Source organism: Anthonomus grandis, chromosome 6 (assembly GCF_022605725.1).
Source record: "Anthonomus grandis grandis chromosome 6, icAntGran1.3, whole genome shotgun sequence".
In the NCBI taxonomy this organism is placed as follows: Eukaryota; Metazoa; Arthropoda; class Insecta; order Coleoptera; family Curculionidae; genus Anthonomus; species Anthonomus grandis.
In genome coordinates, this window is record NC_065551.1 from 34,078,607 (window position 1) to 34,099,315 (window position 20,709).

The 20,709-nt window shown below is 29.0% G+C and overlaps 1 protein-coding gene across 2 annotated transcripts in view; it reads left to right on the forward strand.

Moving 5' to 3' along the window:
- Positions 1-20,709, forward strand: part of LOC126736988 (rho GTPase-activating protein 20-like) — a 200,992-nt gene that overhangs the window by 91,711 nt on the left and 88,572 nt on the right. The window lies entirely within an intron of this gene.

A 20,709-nucleotide genomic window follows, 5' to 3' on the forward strand; every position in this document is an offset into this window, starting at 1 on the left:
TAAAATGATATTTTTCGGGCATAATTAGACACATTACGGGAGAAAAACGCTATTTCCAGGCGATCCAGACACTACTTAGAAAATGAAACAATGATATAGAAAAAGGTGGAAAAATCGAATTTCTTATTTATATATCCCTATCTCAGTCTAAAAATTAGAAGAGGATGGGAATAAAATGATATTTTTCGGGTATAATTAGATACATTACGAGAGAAAAACACTATTTCCAGGCAATCCAAACACTATTTAGAAAATGAAACGATGATACAGAAAAAGGTGGAAAAATCGAATTTCTTATTTATATATCCCTATCTCAGTCTAAAAATTAGAAGAGGATAGAAATAAAATGAGGTTTTTTGGGTATAATTAGACACATTACGAGAGAAAAATACTATTTCCAGGCGATCTAAACACTATTTAGATAATGAAACGATGATATAAAAAAAGGTGGGAAAATCGAATTTCTTATTTATATATCACCATCTCAGTCTAAAAATTAGAAGAGGATAGAAATAAAATGAGTTTTTTTGGGTATAATTAGACACATTACGAGAGAAAAACACTATTTCCAGGCAATCCAAACACTATTTAGAAAATGAAACGATGATATAGAAAAAGGTGGAAAAATCGAATTTCTTATTTATATATCCCTATCTCAGTCTAAAAATTAGAAGAGGATAGAAATAAAATGAGGTTTTTTTGAGTATAATTAGCCACATTACGAGAGAAAAACACTATTTCCAGGCAATCCAAACACTATTTAGAAAATGAAACGATGATATAGAAAAAGGTGGAAAAATCGAATTTCTTATATATATATCCCTATCTCAGTCTAAAAATTAGAAGAGGATGGGAATAAAATGAGGTTTTTTGGGTATAATTAGACACATTACGAGAGAAAAACACTATTTCCAGGCGATCCAGACACTACTTAGAAAATGAAACAATGATATAGAAAAAGGTGGAAAAATCGAATTTCTTATTTATATATCCCTATCTCAGTCTAAAAATTAGAAGAAGATAGAAATAAAATGAGGTTTTTTGGGTATAATTAGACACATTACGAGAGAAAAACACTATTTCCAGGCGATCTAAACACTATTTAGATAATGAAACGATGGTATAGAAAAAGGTGGAAAAATCGAATTTCTTATATATATATCCCTATCTCAGTCTAAAAATTAGAAGAGGATGGGAATAAAATGAGGTTTTTTGGGTATAATTAGACACATTACGAGAGAAAAACACTATTTCCAGGCGATCCAGACACTACTTAGAAAATGAAACAATGATATAGAAAAAGGTGGAAAAATCGAATTTCTTATTTATATATCCCTATCTCAGTCTAAAAATTAGAAGAAGATAGAAATAAAATGAGGTTTTTTGGGTATAATTAGACACATTACGAGAGAAAAACACTATTTCCAGGCGATCTAAACACTATTTAGATAATGAAACGATGGTATAGAAAAAGGTGGAAAAATCGAATTTCTTATATATATATCCCTATCTCAGTCTAAAAATTAGAAGAGGATGGAAATAAAATGATATTTTTCGGGTATAATTAGACACATTACGAGAGAAAAACACTATTTTCAGGCGATCCAAACACTACTTAGAAAATGAAACGATGATATAGAAAAAGGTGGAAAAATCGAATTTCTTATTTATATATCCCTATCTCAGTCTAAAAATTAAAAGAGGATAGAAATAAAATGAGGTTTTTCGGGTATAATTAGACACATTACGGGAGAAAAACACTATTTTCAGGCAATCCAAACACTATTTAGAAAATGAAACGATGATATAGAAAAAGGTGGAAAAATCGAATTTCTTATTTATATATCCCTATCTCAGTGTAAAAATTAGAAGAGGATGGGAATAAAATGATATTTTTCGGGTATAATTAGACAAATTACGAGAGAAAAACACTATTTCCAGGCGATCTAAACACTATTTAGAAAATGAAACGATGATTTAGAAAAAGGTTAGAAAATCGAATTTCTTATTTATATATCCCTATCTCAGTCTAAAAATTAGAAGAGGATGGGAATAAAATGATATTTTTCGGGTATAATTAGACATATTACAGGAGGAAAACACTATTTCCAGGCGATCCAGACACTACTTAGAAAATGAAACAATGATATAGAAAAAGGTGCAAAAATCGATTTCTCATTTATATATCCCTATCTCAATTTAAAAATTAGAAGAGGATAGGAATAAAATGATGTTTTTCGGGTATAATTAGACACATTACGGGAGAAAAACACTATTTCCAGGCAATCCAAACACTATTTAAAAAATGAAACGATGATATAGAAAAAGGTGGAAAAATCGAATTTCTTATTTATATATCCCTATCTCAGTCTAAAAATTAGAAGAGGATAGAAATAAAATGATATTTTTCGGGTATAATTAGACACATTACGAGAGAAAAACACTATTTCCATGCAATCCAAACACTATTTAGAAAATGAAACGATGATATAGAAAAAGGTGGAAAAATTGAATTTCTTATTTATATATCCCTATCTCAGTCTAAAAATTAGAAGAGGATAGAAATAAAATGATATTTTTCGGGTATAATTAGACACATTACGAGAGAAAAACACTATTTCCAGGCAATCCAAACACTATTTAAAAAATGAAACGATGATATAGAAAAAGGTGGAAAAATCGAATTTCTTATTTATATATCCCTATCTCAGTCTAAAAATTAGAAGAGGATGGGAATAAAATAATATTTTTCGGGTATAATTAGACACATTACGAGAGAAAATCACTATTTCCAGGCGATCCAAACACAACTTAGAAAATGAAACGATGATGTAGAAAAAGGTAGAAAAATCGAATTCTCATTTATATGTCCCTATCTCAGTCTAAAAATTAGAAGAGGATAAAAATAAAATGAGGTTTTTTTGGGTATAATTAGCCACATTACGAGAGAAAAACACTATTTCCAGGCAATCCAAACACTATTTAGAAAATGAAACGATGATATAGAAAAAGGTGGAAAAATCGAATTTCTTATATATATATCCCTATCTCAGTCTAAAAATTAGAAGAGGATGGGAATAAAATGATATTTTTCGGGTATAATTAGACACATTACGAGAGAAAAACACTATTTCCAGGCAATCCAAACACTATTTAGAAAATGAAACGATGATATAGAAAAAGGTGGAAAAATCGAATTTCCTATTTATATATCCCTATCTCAGTCTAAAAATTAGAAGAGGATGGGAATAAAATGATATTTTTCGAGTATAATTAGACACATTACGAGAGAAAAACACTATTTCCAGGCGATCTAAACACTATTTAGAAAATGAAACGATGATATAGAAAAAGGTGGAAAAATCGAATTTCTTATTTATATATCCCTATCTCAGTCTAAAAATTAGAAGAGGATAGAAATAAAATGAAGTTTTTTGGGTATAATTAGACACATTACGAGACAAAAACACTATTTCCAGGCGATCCAGACACTACTTAGAAAATGAAACAATGATATAGAAAAAGGTGGAAAAATCGAATTGCTTATTTATATATCCCTATCTCAGTCTAAAAATTAGAAGAGGATGGGAATAAAATGATATTTTTCGGGTATAATTAGACACATTACGAGAGAAAAACACTATTTTCAGGCGATCCAAACACTACTTAGAAAATGAAACGATGATGTAGAAAAAGGTAGAAAAATCGAATTCTCATTTATATGTCCCTATCTCAGTCTAAAAATTAGAAGAGGATAGAAATAAAATGAGGTTTTTTTGGGTATAATTAGCCACATTACGAGAGAAAAACACTATTTCCAGGCAATCCAAACACTATTTAGAAAATGAAACGATGATATAGAAAAAGGTGGAAAAATCGAATTTCTTATATATATATCCCTATCTCAGTCTAAAAATTAGAAGAGGATGGGAATAAAATGATATTTTTCGGGTATAATTAGACACATTACGAGAGAAAAACACTATTTCCAGGCAATCCAAACACTATTTAGAAAATGAAACGATGATATAGAAAAAGGTGGAAAAATCGAATTTCCTATTTATATATCCCTATCTCAGTCTAAAAATTAGAAGAGGATGGGAATAAAATGATATTTTTCGGGTATAATTAGACACATTACGAGAGAAAAACACTATTTCCAGGCAATCCAAACACTACTTAGAAAATGAAACGATGATATAGAAAAAGGTGGAAAAATCGAATTTTCATTTATATATCCCTATCTCAGTCTAAAAATTAGAAGAGGATGGGAATAAAATGATATTTTTCGGGTATAATTAGACACATTACGAGAGAAAAACACTATTTCCAGGCAATCCAAACACTACTTAGAAAATGAAACGATGATATAGAAAAAGGTGGAAAAATCGAATTTCTTATTTATATATCCCTATCTCAGTCTAAAAATTAGAAGAGGATAGAAATAAAATGAGGTTTTTTGGGTATAATAAGACACATTACGAGAGAAAAATACTATTTCCAGGCGATCTAAACACTATTTAGATAATGAAACGATGATATAGAAAAAGGTGGGAAAATCGAATTTCTTATTTATATATCCCCATCTCAGTCTAAAAATTAGAAGAGGATAGAAATAAAATGAGTTTTTTTGGGTATAATTAGACACATTACGAGAGAAAAACACTATTTCCAGGCAATCCAAACACTATTTAGAAAATGAAACGATGATATAGAAAAAGGTGGGAAAATCAAATTTCTTATTTATATATCCCTATCTCAGTCTAAAAATTAGAAGAGGATGGGAATAAAATGATATTTTTCGGGTATAATTAGACACATTACGAGAGAAAAACACTATTTTCAGGCGATCCAAACACTACTTAGAAAATGAAACGATGATATAGAAAAAGGTGGAAAAATCGAATTTCTTATTTATATATCCCTATCTCAATCTAAAAATTAAAAGAGGATGGGAATAAAATGATATTTTTCGGGTATAATTAGACACATTACGAGAGAAAAACACTATTTCCAGGCAATCCAAACACTATTTAGAAAATGACACAATGATATAGAAAAAGGTGGAAAAATTGAATTCTCATTTATATACCCCTATATGTCAGTCTAAAAATTAGATAAGGATGGATATTAAATGATATTTTTCGGGTATAATTAGACACATTACAGGTGAAAAACACTATTATGTTCATGAATCTTACACACTTTATGTATTTTTTCTTTCTTAATAATTAATGATTTCGATTTGATTTTTTTTAAATTTGAAATGTTGATATTTATCGTCTGTATAATGGACAGCAAAAAACTACATAAGAAAAGTAACTCTTCCAGGCAATCCATGACCTTTTTTAACCTGATTTTCTGAATAATAATTTTAAGAATGACAAAACCTTAATATTTAGGTCATATTCCTAATAATTCCTCAGCTATATCTCGGCCACATATCTTCCCTTCTCTATTTCGCTATATGCTTCTGTATAATTTAAAGTCGCGTTCTAAAAAGCACAGTTATCTAAAAGCAAAAGGCTCTAATCTTTTACTTACACAAACACACGGCCTGTTATTAGATACACACGGTACGTATTCTGTGGCATAAACAATATTATGCACTGTACGATCGCAAACTGTAACAACACATATTATAAAACACATGCATTCGCCCGATGGCTTCCGTCTTCCGCTATGCGATCGACGACATATTGCGGTAAATAATTATAAATTACATAAAGGAGCGGATTGTATCCATGATTATTCCTTTCTCTTGAAAAACGTGGATATTTCGGGCGTCACTTTAAACGAATACGTAATGCCTTAACGAAACGTGTCACTCGAGTGTATAATACAACATAAACCGCTATACGCGTATTGAGAACGAATTTGTTGCAAAAGTTTTTTTTTAAAGTTATTGTAGTGGTACGGTGTTACAATGGATACCGTTTAGTTTACCTACTTTTAACTCGTATTAGGGTCCAATTATTTATGTGGGATTTGCAGCTTTTGCTACGTTGTTGTGTTTTGTTTTTTTTTATAAAAAATTTGATGTCATAAATTATTTTTCTGTTCCAATAGATCCATGACGAAAACTTTTTTGCCAAAAATTGCCCCTAAAACATACAATACCTAGGGTTAGGATCAATAAAAATCTAATTTAAATGACGAGACTTATTGTGGTCTTCTTTGTAACTTTTCGCGGAATTTTCGCACTCAAGATCTGAGTTGATCAGACCTGTATACTGAAGAAATTTTTCTTATTAATATTGGTATTTATTCAGGCTGGTATACCAAGTATTTTTTATGCACTTTTTCGAAATTAGTTAAGAAATACGAATGACAAAAATGAAATAGAGCATGTTTTTAACCAGTTGTAGTACAAATATTATATGATCGATGATTACTCAAAGAAAACTTATTAATATAATGATAATAATAATAATACTGTTTATTTACGATGATTTCAAATTTCAAAAGCGGTAAAGCTTGTTAGGGCAAGAAAAAAAAACAAAATCCGTGAAAAGTCCATATAGTGTATAAAGTCACATTCGTTATAGCGTTCATATTTTTCACAACTTCTACATTTTGGGGTTCTACGACTAAACTGACCACAATGAATAAGACCAGAAGAAGGTTTTTCACAAGTCCTTAGAAGAAGGAAATTCACAGTGAGAAGTATCATTGAAAATCCTAAAATTGTGTAACATGTCTGTCCCAATGATTATAGTTATTGAAAATGGGTAAAGTTTAATAGGAAATAATTGATACAAAAAAAAATGAAGAAATTAATAAAAAAAGTACTTTCTTTTATTGATTTAAATCGAAACAAAACAACATTTTTACCTACTTAAATTTTTAGACCAATTTTATTTTAGGCACTAAAAGTCCGAGATCAAAGAGAAAAACTGATTTAAAAAATACCTTGCAAACTATCCATTATTATAAAAAAAAGTTCAATATTTAAAGGAACGTGAATAAGTAATTAATTATAATCAATTACTAGTAATATAAAAAATATATATCAGAACATAATTTCAAGAAATACAACTTTAGGATAAATTGCAAATTATATCCCTAACTCCATAAAATTCCCTGCATTATGACCGATAGCGTAGCAAGTAAATTAAGGATTATGCAGCACTAATTTAGTCTAATTATTTAGGAAAAATAAATACATCAATATCGACTTAAAAAAAAGCGACTCTTCATTTAATCCATTTAAATTTCAAAAAAGTTAAAGGAATTCCTAACCAATAAATCTAGCCGATTAGGCAGTTAAGTATTATAGCTTTCTTAACGATGTAATCTAATGTTTTCTTTTTCTTTTTAACCTTTTTTTGACTGTTTTAGTATAGGTGGATATTTTTAAATTTTAGTTATCTAGGTATTTAGCAATATTTTCTTTTTTTTTTAGGTCATGTAAAACTGTGACGAAATCCATACACTTTGTGTCTATTTTTTTTTGTAAATCTTAAAGAATAGATCGCTTTCACCCTTGCTACTTCTAAAATAAAGATTGTAATGAAAGAAAAAAACAGCAGTAATAAATCATATATAAAAGCTTAAAATGGCCAAGCGTAGAGTTATTCTTACTTAACGATAACGTGAGTTGCAATTCAATCCCACACAATTATAACACAAAAATACATTACATTAAAACAAACGGATCAATTATAGGGATTAATTAAAATTAAAATTAACTCGTAGTGCTAATTGACGATACAAGTAAAATTAAAAGGAACTGTTTAATATATCCATTTAAGTTATGCATAACTTTAAGCTAAATTGGAAACTAATGTTGTTATTTCAATATGTAAGGTCAAAATAATATAAATAGTATTTATCGGGCTCAACGATTTTTCTTTTCGTTACTGTAATATTTTTTTACAGAGATTAGGATTCTGTATTTTTATCCTCTGGTTAGTGGTCTTCTATCAATAGTGTTTATTAAGCAAATATGTGTCTCCTTTAAAAGTATATTTTGTTTAATGTAGTAGTCTCGCGGAGCCCACTGTATAATCATTATTATATTTTCTAATTTAATATTTTCTTGAATAAATAACTTTATTAAACTATTTTTTGTCTTGTCATTGCATTCTGAATCCTGCTGATTCTAACAACTAAAGTATCCTTAATTCTAAAAAATTTAAGGCATTATTATGATTATTTATTTAAGGCAATTAAATTAAATGAAAATACATAAATTAAAAAAGGTACTTTTAGATACTAAATGATTTCATATATTAATGAAAGTCCAGATTTTTATTCCAGGAGTTCCTGTAAGAAAGAAAATAATTCGTCTAATATCTAAGTTTTGGTAGATGATATTTTGCAATATTTGATTTTTAAGGGACCCTTAAGGCTCTTTTAGTTATTTGTTATTTATAAGAAATTGCAAAAGTTCATAGATTGAAAGTCGAGATATTGGAATTCTTGAAAACCTAAGTACTACTTTTAAGTCCTTCAATGTTAACAAACTAGGACCTGTTTCCTAAATAACTTCTTAAGAGATTCAAAGCACTTCCTCGTATGCCCAATTTCTCCAATTTTCCTATAAGTTTTTTTTTATGACAAACCGTATCAAAAGCTTTTTTAAGATCTATAAATACAGAGATGTATGGATTCTTTTTATCAAGCGCTTTATAAATTTTTGCGGTCAGAGACAAAATTGCTAAAATCTTCTGTTGATTTGCCTTTTCTAAAGCCAAATTGATTCTCAGATATAATATTATTTTTTTTAAAAAATCAACAATTTGGGATTTATATTATGGCTTTATAAATATTAAAGATTTTTGAAAAAATCAGTCAAATCTATGGCCTATAGTTGTTCAGACTCATGTTATCTCCTTCCTTAAAAAGTGGTTTAATTTCTCCTGTTTTAAGGGCATCTGAAAATGTTCCAAGAACCTCGGATTAAACTCCACCATGACCTGGAGACTTTTTAATTTGTTTATAGTCATCACACCATCAAATTCATTTAATTTATGAAATAAAAATATACTTCTTGGACACCATTGTTTCTGTTCCCTATAATCATTGGGAATTTCAATTTCATTTGCTAATTTCTCCCCAATTTTACAAAAAAAACCATTAAAATGATGTTTTCTGCGTATGTTTTTTTTAGCATTTTTGATAAAATTTCGCAATCTATTTTTATTGGCTTTGTATTCATTATAAAGGTTATTATTATTAGGGTTTTTGCGACTTAAATTATATAAATAATTTTTATGCCTAATTGTTTTTAACAGCCCCTTCGTTATTCATGGTTCTCGTATTTTTATGTATACGTTAGTGTTTTTAGAAACTCATTAAAGGCCAAATTCATGTCTCGCTCTTGGTAGATTATCTGCCAAGAAATATTTCTTAAGTTTAAGTTGCTCCTAATTAATATATTTCTTTTTCCTAGTAGTCTGTGATGTTGTGTTATATGTTCTCGTTTTTTCGCTAACGGTGAGAATTATTGGGCAATGGTCCGTTATTTTATAATTTAGTAGAAAACTTTTGATGTCCCTAAAATGTTCTTTATTGCCCTTTACGAAAAAATGGTCTATACATGTCTTTGACTGAGGTCCTGTGTATCTATTTATGTATAAAGTAAAACCATGTACAGACAAAATACTCTTGTAATCTTCAATGTAGTTCCTATCATTTCCTAAAATGTCTAAGTTAATATCTCCTGTATTATTATCTGATTTTATATTTTAATTTTTTGTAAATAGTTTCTGTAGCAAAATTTTCAACAAAACATTTTTTGGTTAATTGCTGGAGTTCATCAAGAAATTTAAATATATATTTATGTGAAATAGTTTCCCTAATATAAATAAGTATTTCAGCAATTTTATTAAAGCCAACCGAATTATATATACAATGATATGCAGGCAAGTTGTAAATTGTATATATGATGAGTTTCTGACCATACAGTGATGTCAAACTCATAAATAGCCTGCTTTAAAAAGCATTGAAATTCATCAAAGTTATTAGTCCACAAATATTTAATTGAAATATTCTAAATCTGTTTTCTATTTGGTTAAAAAGTCATTAATTAAGTACGTAGGAACAATGATTTTGTCCCTAATAACATTCTCCATTGAAATTAAATGTTCTATATTTAATAAAAATGTACGAATTATTAAAAAAAGTTTAAAAATTTTACGGTCTAATACAAGAACATGCACATTGCACATGGTACAACATAGAAAAAACTATAAAAATTAATTAAATAAAAATAGACAGACAAAAATTAAAATTAATAAGAAAAAAGCGTTAAAAAGATTTTAGAAATTCGTTAAGTACCTATTACTTCCGTAGCTTTTTAATCGGTGGGGCTGCACACGTTTCTTCCTCAATGTATGATTATTTGCTTTTAATAGAATTTGATCTTTTTCTCGTATCTATTGTCGACCCTCTGTCTTCCGGAGTCTCGTTGCTTTTGTTTGGTACTGCATCAGAAAAAACTGGTGAAAATGCCCGATTTGAAACTGATTGAAAGGTTTGGTTAAGTTCTTCCAGATGTTGAACCTCAGACTCTGTCGATTCTAGTTGTTCAATAATAAATGCTTTGCCGTTTACTATAAGTTTGTTTTTAAATACTTTGGCAGAATTTGTTCTTATTTCTGGCTATTTGAAGGTGTTTTAGTAAATTTTTTGCTACTCTCTGAGTTCAGTTAATGAATAAACAGTTACTGAATCAATTTCTTAGAAAAAAAAATGTTTGGTTAAAAGGTTTTTAATATACATATATTTTTTTTAAATAACCCTAGGTAAGAATGGAAACTAAAATTAAAAATTAATAAAAAATATATAAAAAGTGCAATTACATTAGTACAATTGACTTAATTAAAAAAAAAATACCAAAGTGAAGTATGTTGATTAAATCATACATATGTTGAATTAATTAAAATATTTGAAAAAAATTTAAAATAAAGTAATATTTGACTACTATTTAATGTACCACATAGTTTTAACAAATTTCAAATTTAAAAAAAAACGTTATTCTAAATGTATTTTACTATTTTCTATGATTGAAATTGCTTAATTTAAAAAGATATCTTTTTTTATATTTAATTATAAAAATAGTTACTGGGGTACTAAGCAAATTTTGCACAAATGATTGATAGATTCAGGCCAAAAATTAAATGTTTATAGACAATAGTTCAGGTGTTCAATCGTTTGTATTAGAATATTCACTATACCTTTTAGTTTTTGGCAATTTTTAAATATTTTTTTTTTAGGGTTTTAACAAATTCTACGAAAATTGGCCTTGGTTTTTCGAGTTATCTTTACCCAGTCTGTATAATTTACTAATGTCGAATTCCTTTACGTAGCTTATCCTTGCACAGCCTTTTTAACAGCACTAAAACTACTTTCCTCCCTTTCTGTGGTATCCTCAAGTCCGAAAAACGGTAAATTTTTCTTCTTAGTTTTCAATTCAAATGATGCTAGTTTTTTCCTTTAAATGTTTATTTTCTTCCTGCAAAACCACTACTTTCTGCTCCAAATTCTTTACCCTGTTCCTCAACTTCCTCTCTGATTGCTACAACGTCTGTATGAATCTGATTATTTTTATTATTCATATTCAACTTTGATCCTTTTAATGATCAACCATGAAAACTGACTAATTTAAAGCAAAAATTATAAAACCTTAAATGGTACGATCCGAGAAAAATGACTAATTTTAATTCAGCGAAACCGTATCGTGGTGAGTCGTCTATACAAAACCCGTTTACGCTCGCAGAAATTAATTCAAAATTAGCATTTTTCGCATAACATAGCAGCCACCGTTTTTTTATAACAAATAATACGCTGATTATTAACTATAATAAATAAATAAATGGTCCGCGTCATGAGCCGCGATTAACAACGTGCCAACCGGCGAAATAACGTGTCCGATGCCCATTAACGGGTTTTAATTAGGCGATAGTAACACAAAGAAAATACTTTTATTGGAAATTGAGTTTAAGTATGCGGAAAGGTCAATGGCGAATGGCGCTTATATAAATCTCCCTGTTAAAAAAAAACAAAAATGAAAGAAAAAAGTGGCACAAAAGTGCGGTGCAGTTTAAATGCTAATTAAAGGCCGAGAGGTGTTGCGGAGTAGACTTTTGTTAATAAATAAAGATTTCGAGATTAACATAATGACTTAGAGTGATTTAATTTGCATTTGGGAAATGTAAAAGGTGTTTCTAAATATATCCCTTATTTTATATATGAAGTGGTTTTTAACAATTTTTGCATATACTATGAGACACCCTGTATTACATTCTTTTTTATGAAAGGGTATCTTCTTTAATTAACTACTTGCTACTTTGAAGCATGTAGATTAGACTGGGCCAAAAAATATTGACAATTTTTTTCAATACATCGAAAATATTGGTCAAGGTGGGTCCTAAATATTAATAATAAATTTTGATTTTTTATTTGGGCTTATATGCTCATTATTTTGGAGTCTTGCAACTAACGCACAAATAAATATATAGAAATAAACGATATAAATTTGCAAAGGGAATTTAATGCTCTACAAAAAAGGCCTCTTAACGTTCTTACGTAAAATCAGTCTATCAAAAGTTATTCACAACTTTTTAAAATTTTATTTTTAATGTAAATTTCTAGTTAATTAATTATTTTAAAATCTATATATGGGAATTATTAAATTATCCGACAGACTGACTGGGATCAGATCTGCCTTTACTCAAAATCGCCCTTGAACGTTTCCTTGTAATTGGTCGGCAACCAAATATAGAAGAAAGAGAGACAAAATTAGGATTTATCCAAAAACAGGGCGTTAATTAAAAAATTTATCAAAACATGGAAAAATCGTCCATCGCCCAATAAAGCGACCATAAGATTCACGAGAAAATTACATACCACGAACGACAAATGTTTGTAAGACTCGTTGACCTTGTCGATGATGCCCTAATAGACAAAACATGTAAGAATTTGGAGAAAATCACAATTTTCATATAAATATTTAAACTAAAATAGTAAATGAACCATCAAATCGAAAACAATGACTACATAACCTTGGTCCGACTCGTATTACCGAATCAACCTGTCGGTGTGTTTAACATGAAAGTTTACAAACCTACGGGCAACCTTGACATACCTGGTTAGTATTACTAAGAATAAATCTAATGTACAACTTATACATTCATGTCTTTGATACGTAGTAAACAGATGCTTAAAAGGGAATTTCCGGTGGATTTGCGGGTTTACTCATGATTCGATGTGGAATTATGAGTTTTTTCACATAAAGAACTAGAATGTGAAGAATACGAATAATTTGTCCACTCTAGATTCATAAATTATTAATAATACGCAAGAAAAGTGACTTTTCCAGGCGAACTGAAACTTGAAATGCGGTTGAATATCTAAAAAGGGAGTTTATACCCACTTTTTGGCATTTATCTCGCTCCTACACTTACGAATCATGCACGATCGCTATGTACTGACGCTCATCATCTGCAATAAACATAACTGCAAAAGAAAAATAACTTTTCAAGATAATTCAAGATGTAACTAAAACATGAAATGCGGTAGAATCCCTAAAAAGGCAATTTATATCCACTTTTTGGCATTTATCTCGCTCTTACACCTACAAATCATACACGATCACTATGAAATGATATTCATCGTCTGTAATGGACCTAACTACGTCAGAAAAGTAATTTTTTAAGGCAATCCAAGACGTAACTAAAACGTGAAATGCGGTAGAATCCCTTAAGAGGAAGTTTATACCCACTTTCTGGCATTTATCTCTTTCCTACACCCCAAAATCACGGACGATCGCTATGTAATGATGTTCATCGTCTTTAGTGGGCATAACTAATTAAGAAAAGTAACTTTTCAAAGTAATCCAAGACTTAACTAAAATGTGAAATGCGGTATAATCCCTAAAAAGGCAGTTTATATCCACTTTTTGGCATTTATCTCCTTCCTACACCTACGAGTCATGCACGATGGGTATGAATTGATATTCATCGTCTATAATGGACATAACCATAAAATAAAAGTAACTTTTCAATGCGATCCAAGGTGTATCTGAAACGTGAAATGTGGTAGAATCCCTATAAAGGCAGTTTATACCTACTTTTTGGCTTTTGTCTCTTTCCTACACCTACGAATCATACACGATCGCTATGAAATAATATTCATCGTCTGTAATGCATATAACTTCGTCAGAAAAGTAACTTTTCAAGATAATCCAAGATGTAACTAAAACGTGAAATGCGGTGGAATCCCTTAAAGAGGACTTTGTACCTACTTTTTAGCATTTATCTCCCTCATACACCTGCGAATCATACACGATTGCTATGAATTGATATTCGTCGTCTGTAATGGACATAACTATGTAAAAAAAGTAACTCTTCAAGGTAAGCCAAGACAAAACTGAAACGTGAAATGCGGTAGAATCCCTAAAAAAGGAGTTTATACCTACTTTTTGTCATTTATCTCTCTCCTACACCTACGAATCATACACGATTGCTATAAAGTAATGTTTATCGTCTATAATGGACATAATTACGTAAAAAAAGTAACTTTTCAAGGTAATCTAAGACGTAACTAAAACGTGAAATGCGGTAGAATCTCTAAAGAGGCAGTTTATACCCATTTTTTGGCATTTGTCTCTTTCCTACACTTACGAATCATGCACGATCGCTATGAAATGATATTCATCATCTTTAGTGGGTATGTCTAATTAAGAAAATTTACTTTTCAACGTGATCCAAGACGTAACTTAGACGTGAAATGCGGTAGAATCCCTAAAAAGGCAGTTTATATCCATTTTTTGGCATTTATCTCCCTCCTACACCTACGAATCATGCACGATCACTATGAAATGATATTCATCGTCTGTAATGGACACAACTACGTCAGAAAAGATACTTTTTAAGGCAATCCAAGACGTAACCAAAACGTGAAATGCGGTAGAATCTCTAAAGAGGAAGTTTATACCCACTTTTTGGCATTTATCTCTTTCCTACACCCACAAATCATGGACGATCGCTATGTAATGATGTTCATCGTCTTTAGTGAGCATAACTAATTAAGAAAAGTAACTTTTCAAGGTGATCCGAGACTTAACTGAAACGTGAAATGCGGTAGAATCCCTAAAAAGACAGTTTATATCCACTTTTTGACATTTATCTCTTTCCTACACCTAGGAATCATGCACGATCGCTATAGAGTAATATTCATCGTCTGTAATGGACATAATTACATAAGAAAAGTCACTTTTCAAAGCAATCCAAGGCGTAACTTAGACGTGAAATGCGGAAGAATCCCTAAAAAGGGTCTTTAAACCCACTTTTTGGCATTTTTCTCCTTTCTACACCTGAAATCATGCACGATCGCTATGAAATGATATTCATCGTCTTTAGTGGGCATAACTAATTAAGAAAAGTTGCTTTTCAAGGTGATCCAAGACGTAACTTAGACGTGAAATGCGGTAGAAACTCTAAAAAGGCAGTTTATACCCACTTTTTTGGCATTTATCTCTTTCCTACACCCACAAATCATGGACGATCGCTATGTAATGATGTTCATCGTCTTTAGTGGGCATAACTAATTAAGAAAAGTTACTTTTCAAGGTGATCCAAGACATAACTGAAACGTGAAATGCGGTAGAATCCCTAAAAAGGCAGTTTATACCCACTTTTTAGAATTTATCTCGCTCCTGCACCTGTACGAATCATGCATGATCACTATGAAATGATATTCGCCGTCTGTAATGGATATAACTATAAAAGAAAAATAACTTTTCAAGGCGATCCAAGGTATAACTCAAACGTGAAATGCAGTAGAATCCCTAAAAAGGCAGTTTATACCCACTTTTTGGCATTTGTCTCCTTCCTACACCTACGAATCATGCACGATCGCTATTAAATGATACTCCTCATCTGTAGTGGGTAGTATTACGTAAGCAAAGTCAATTTTCCAGGTGATTCGGGACGTACTTAAAGAATTAATCGAGATAGAAACTGAGAAAATAGTGATCTCGTTTCTATGCATAATTTAGAGTGAGAGATTTCTTCATTTAGAGTGAGAGACTTCCTTTCCTTGTAAACTGAAAACCTTAAAAAGTGCTCTTAAGTGTCCAGGAAGTTCTGTAAACATCTACGACGCGACCGATTAAACCCGCCCGAAATTACATTACATTACACATTCAAAGTGCACCTACCACCAAACACAATACTTAATGTTATAAAACCGTTGAAAATAATAAAGAGCCGAACATCCTGTCGACAATAAAATACCGATAATAGAAAGTATACACCCCATCGTCGTCGGGAAATTAACATATCGAGAAATCATGTCGTTTTCCTCATTAGCGATTCCCCATACGTAACCCGAGAGGCAAGATTCCACGGGCAAATAAATAAATAAATAACTAATAAAAAATAAATGAAATGAAGAAGAAGAAGAACATTCTTTTCATGTTCTACGGACGATCGATTGTGACGGACCGACGAACTCGTTGTTATATACCCATTAGGTATTCGTGTAACATGCTTTGTTGGACATGTCACTGCATCGGTAATGATCCTTGATTGCTCGCGACGTACATACCTAATCGGCCAATGAAACGAATATTGGATTTTAATTTAATAATATCGTTTTGATTTAGGTGCCTCGTTTGGATATATAGTAGAGTGAAAAAACATGGAGGTTACGAGCAAAATTAATTTTGTTATAGGAATTAAATGGAAATCCCACAAGATTCGTCGTTCAACGCCCTCTAAGTGGGTGAAAAAATTTTCGAAATCGGCACAGTAGTTCCTGAGTTATATGACAAAAAAAGTCAATGACTGGTGGCGGGGCCGGGCAAGTAAATTTTGAAAGCCTTATAGCTACGGCAATTTAAGAGGCATTTGAAAAGTTCTTTTTTAGGAATGATGTGACGTAAAACTGTAAAATTTCTATGTATTTAACGAACGTTTTTGATTTGAAATTAGCCTCAAAATATTCAATACATCCAGACATATAAGAGGTATTTTTTTCTGCATAGCCTCATTAAGTTCAGGAGTGAAAAAATATTAAAATTTTAAAAATTGAAGCCTTAGTTTTCTTGCCATTTGAAAATAGTCAATATTCAGACACAGAACGCCATATTTTGGACACCATAGCAGCTAGGGCTTTCCAAACGATCTCGTTTTCTTCACAAGCACCAGCACATGCCAAAGCCATTAAAATCTTAAAAATCAACCCAATACTTTTCCCGTAATAAATTTTCCAAATTCTTCCATAAGTCACTTAATTACCAAAAAAAAACCCGCGATTTGACGAGGTGTTAATTAATCATTTAACTGCTTGACTACTGTTTTAATTAAGCACATTAAGCACGTTGTCGTTAACCTTTGTTTTATCAAAACTGGGTCTGTAGGGTAACGTCCAAAAAATGTCGTAATTGTTTTGAAATATTGCCTCGTCGACGAATACACAAAAAAAAATTATAAATTTGACCCACCTATGTATGGGTCTATTTGTTGGCCGAATTCAATGAATACCGTTATGTGGGTGCAATTCAATTTTTCGAATCAAGGATGAGTGATTGGAAATTTATATGTATTGCCCTAGCAATAAAATAGAAAACCCTATAAACTCAAGCATTTTATCGGGTATTAATTTGCTTAATCATTTTATAGTTGAAAAACATACGCCACTCTATAGTATATAAAACAATAATTATCACTAAATATGTGTGTAACTTAATCGGTATATTAAACCGAATTGGGTCAACTTATCTTATTTTATAGCTAATTTCAATGGCAAATTCAATAAAATTTAAATGCCATTCGCTATTTTAATTAAGGTTTTGTACCTGAATGCGTCAATGTCGAACAGTTTTAAATGCCAATAAGGTTTTGAGTGCTTTGATTTATTTGCTTGATTTTTTTTATGTCTATGCATTGGATTATAACAAATTAATTATTAACAATTAGGAGAAAATATTCAAGCAAAGTAAATGGGGTCCCAACCTCAAATAAAATGGCAAAATTGACCCTTAATTTTTAAATTATTTTCGTTAATTAATGACAAAATTATCTGTAATTAACTTTTGTTGACGTCAAAGAGTTCAATTGTAATTAATTAATTTTTTAAATTAGATGGTAGATTAATATAATAAGACCTCATTGAGCTAGTTTTACGAGCTTAATTAATTTCTTCTCAAATATTTTAAATTAATTATTAAAAAAAAAAATTTATTAGTTTTAAGACACTCGGTCTTTTAATTTTTAATTAATAAATATATTAATTGATACTTTCCTATTTACTTACAATTTTTATTAATCATTGAAAAACTATGTACAAAAAATTTTATTTAACCAAGGCGTTCAATATTTTACTTTTAAAAAAATAATTAATTAATATTTAGATATTTTTAATTAATTAATATTCAAATAAAGTGATAGTTATTTAAAGAGATTTCACTCATAGAGATATTTCCTTTTTAATTAAATATTTTAAAAATTATATGGAGTTATTTCTTTGTTATTGTCAAGGCGTTCTTTTATAAACAAATTAATAAATAAATGTTTTAATCATTAATTTTTTTAATTAAACAAAATATTTATATTGTTTTGTTAATTTCAAGGCGTTTCAATTACTTTTAATTAAACATTTCCAGATAATTTTGATTAATTAATAAAATAAATCTTAAAAGCGTAACTTCAAAGATTTATCTCTTACTCCTGGGACCTTAATTAATTAATTATTTAATGATATTGGAGTTAGTTTCTTTTTAATTAATTATTAAAGAATTTCTAGTGACTTCTTGTGATTTTTAAAGCGTCCTGTCTTTCACTTTTAAGCTCTTAATTAATTAATATTTTAAACGAGGTCTCTTACTTCTGAGCACTTAATTATTTTAAATTAATTACTAAAATAATTATGTTTACTTAATTTATTTCAAATGTCGAGTCTCGATTTTTCAGTTATTTAATTATTAATCTAATAAACAATTTTTTTTATTTATTAACATATAATTTTAATTAATTATTTTAAAAGAAACTATAGTTAATTTCTTTTTATTTATTTGATATTATTTTACTTTTTTTACTTAAAAACACTTAATAAATAAATATTTCAAATAAAGTGGCAGATTTATCATTTTAAAATGCATTTCAGGCATCTTTAATTAATTAAATTTTAATAATAAAAGTATGCGCAATTACTTTGTTGTTGTTACTTTTAATTATTTAATTAATTATTATTTTAAATAGGATGGTAGAGCTATAAAATTAAAATGGATTTCGTGCACTTTTAAAGTGTTGTTTAATAAATTCGAGAAATCCCTTATGTCTTACTTTTAGGCACTTAATTAATTAGTTTTTATACTTTATAAATTAATTAATTAAAAAATATCGATTATTAAATTAACTAGAGGATCGAGTGTCTTGACATTACCAACAAAATAACTGGAAATATTTTTTAAATTAATTAATTAAGGACCAACCGATAGAGTACCTTTTTTTGTATATTAATTAATTAAGAGATTATAAATAAGAAAATTAAATTTTAATAAATAAATTGAAATAATTAGTTAAATAAAAAAATTACGCGCAGTTAATTTGTTGATAATTTCAAGACGCTCCTTATTTCAGTTAAAACTAACCAAAAAAAATTAACTAATATAATGAACTGAAATAACGAGCGTCTTGAAATTAACTGCGCATAATTTTTTATTTAACTAATAATTTCAATTTATTTATTAAAATTTTATTTTCTTATTAATAATCCCTTAATTAATTAATATACAATAAAAAATTCAGGTAGCTTAAGAGTATTTTTTTTATTTTAAGGGACTCTATCTATTGGTCCTAGGCACTTAATAAATTAATTTAATAATCAATATTTTCTAATTTCTAATCACCTAATTAACTAATATTTTAATAATGCCAGTTAATTTCAAGGTACTTTATCGACCGTTCCTATGCATTTAATTAATTTTTTTCTTAATGTCGAGGCGTTCGTTCAGTTATTTTTAACCACTTTAATTAATTATTAGATATTTTTAATTAATTAATACTACAATCAATTGGTAGCTTCCAGGAACTGTATGTCTTGCTCCTAAGTATTTATCAAATTATTTGCAAATAATTTTAATTAATTAATAGAAAAATCTTCAATTAACTTTTTGCTAATTTCAAGGCATCCTATCTTTTAATTAATTAATTAGTTTTTATACTTCTTAAATTAATTAATTAAAAAATTATGTGCAGGTATTGCATAACTGTCACTTTAAAATATTAATTAATTAAGTGATAAGAAATTAAAAAATATTGATTATTAAATTAACTAGAGGATCGGGTGTCTTGACATTACCAACAAAATAACTGAAAATATTTTTTAAATTATTTAATTAGAAATATTTTTTAATTAATTTATTAAGGACCAGCCGATAGAGTAAAGCTACCTGAATTTTTTTTGTATATTAATTAATTAAGGGATTATAAATAAGAAAATAAAATTTTAATAAATAAATTGGAATTATTAGTTAAATAAAAAATTATGCGCAGTTAATTTCAAGACGCTCGTGATTTCAGTTATAACTAACTAAAAAAAATTAACTAATATAATTAACTGAAGTAACGAGCGTCTTGAAATTAACTGCGCATTCTTTTTTATTTAACTAATAATTTCAATTTATTTATTAAAATTTAATTTTCTTTTTAATCCCTTAATTAATTAATATACAATAAAAAATTCAGGTAGCTTTAG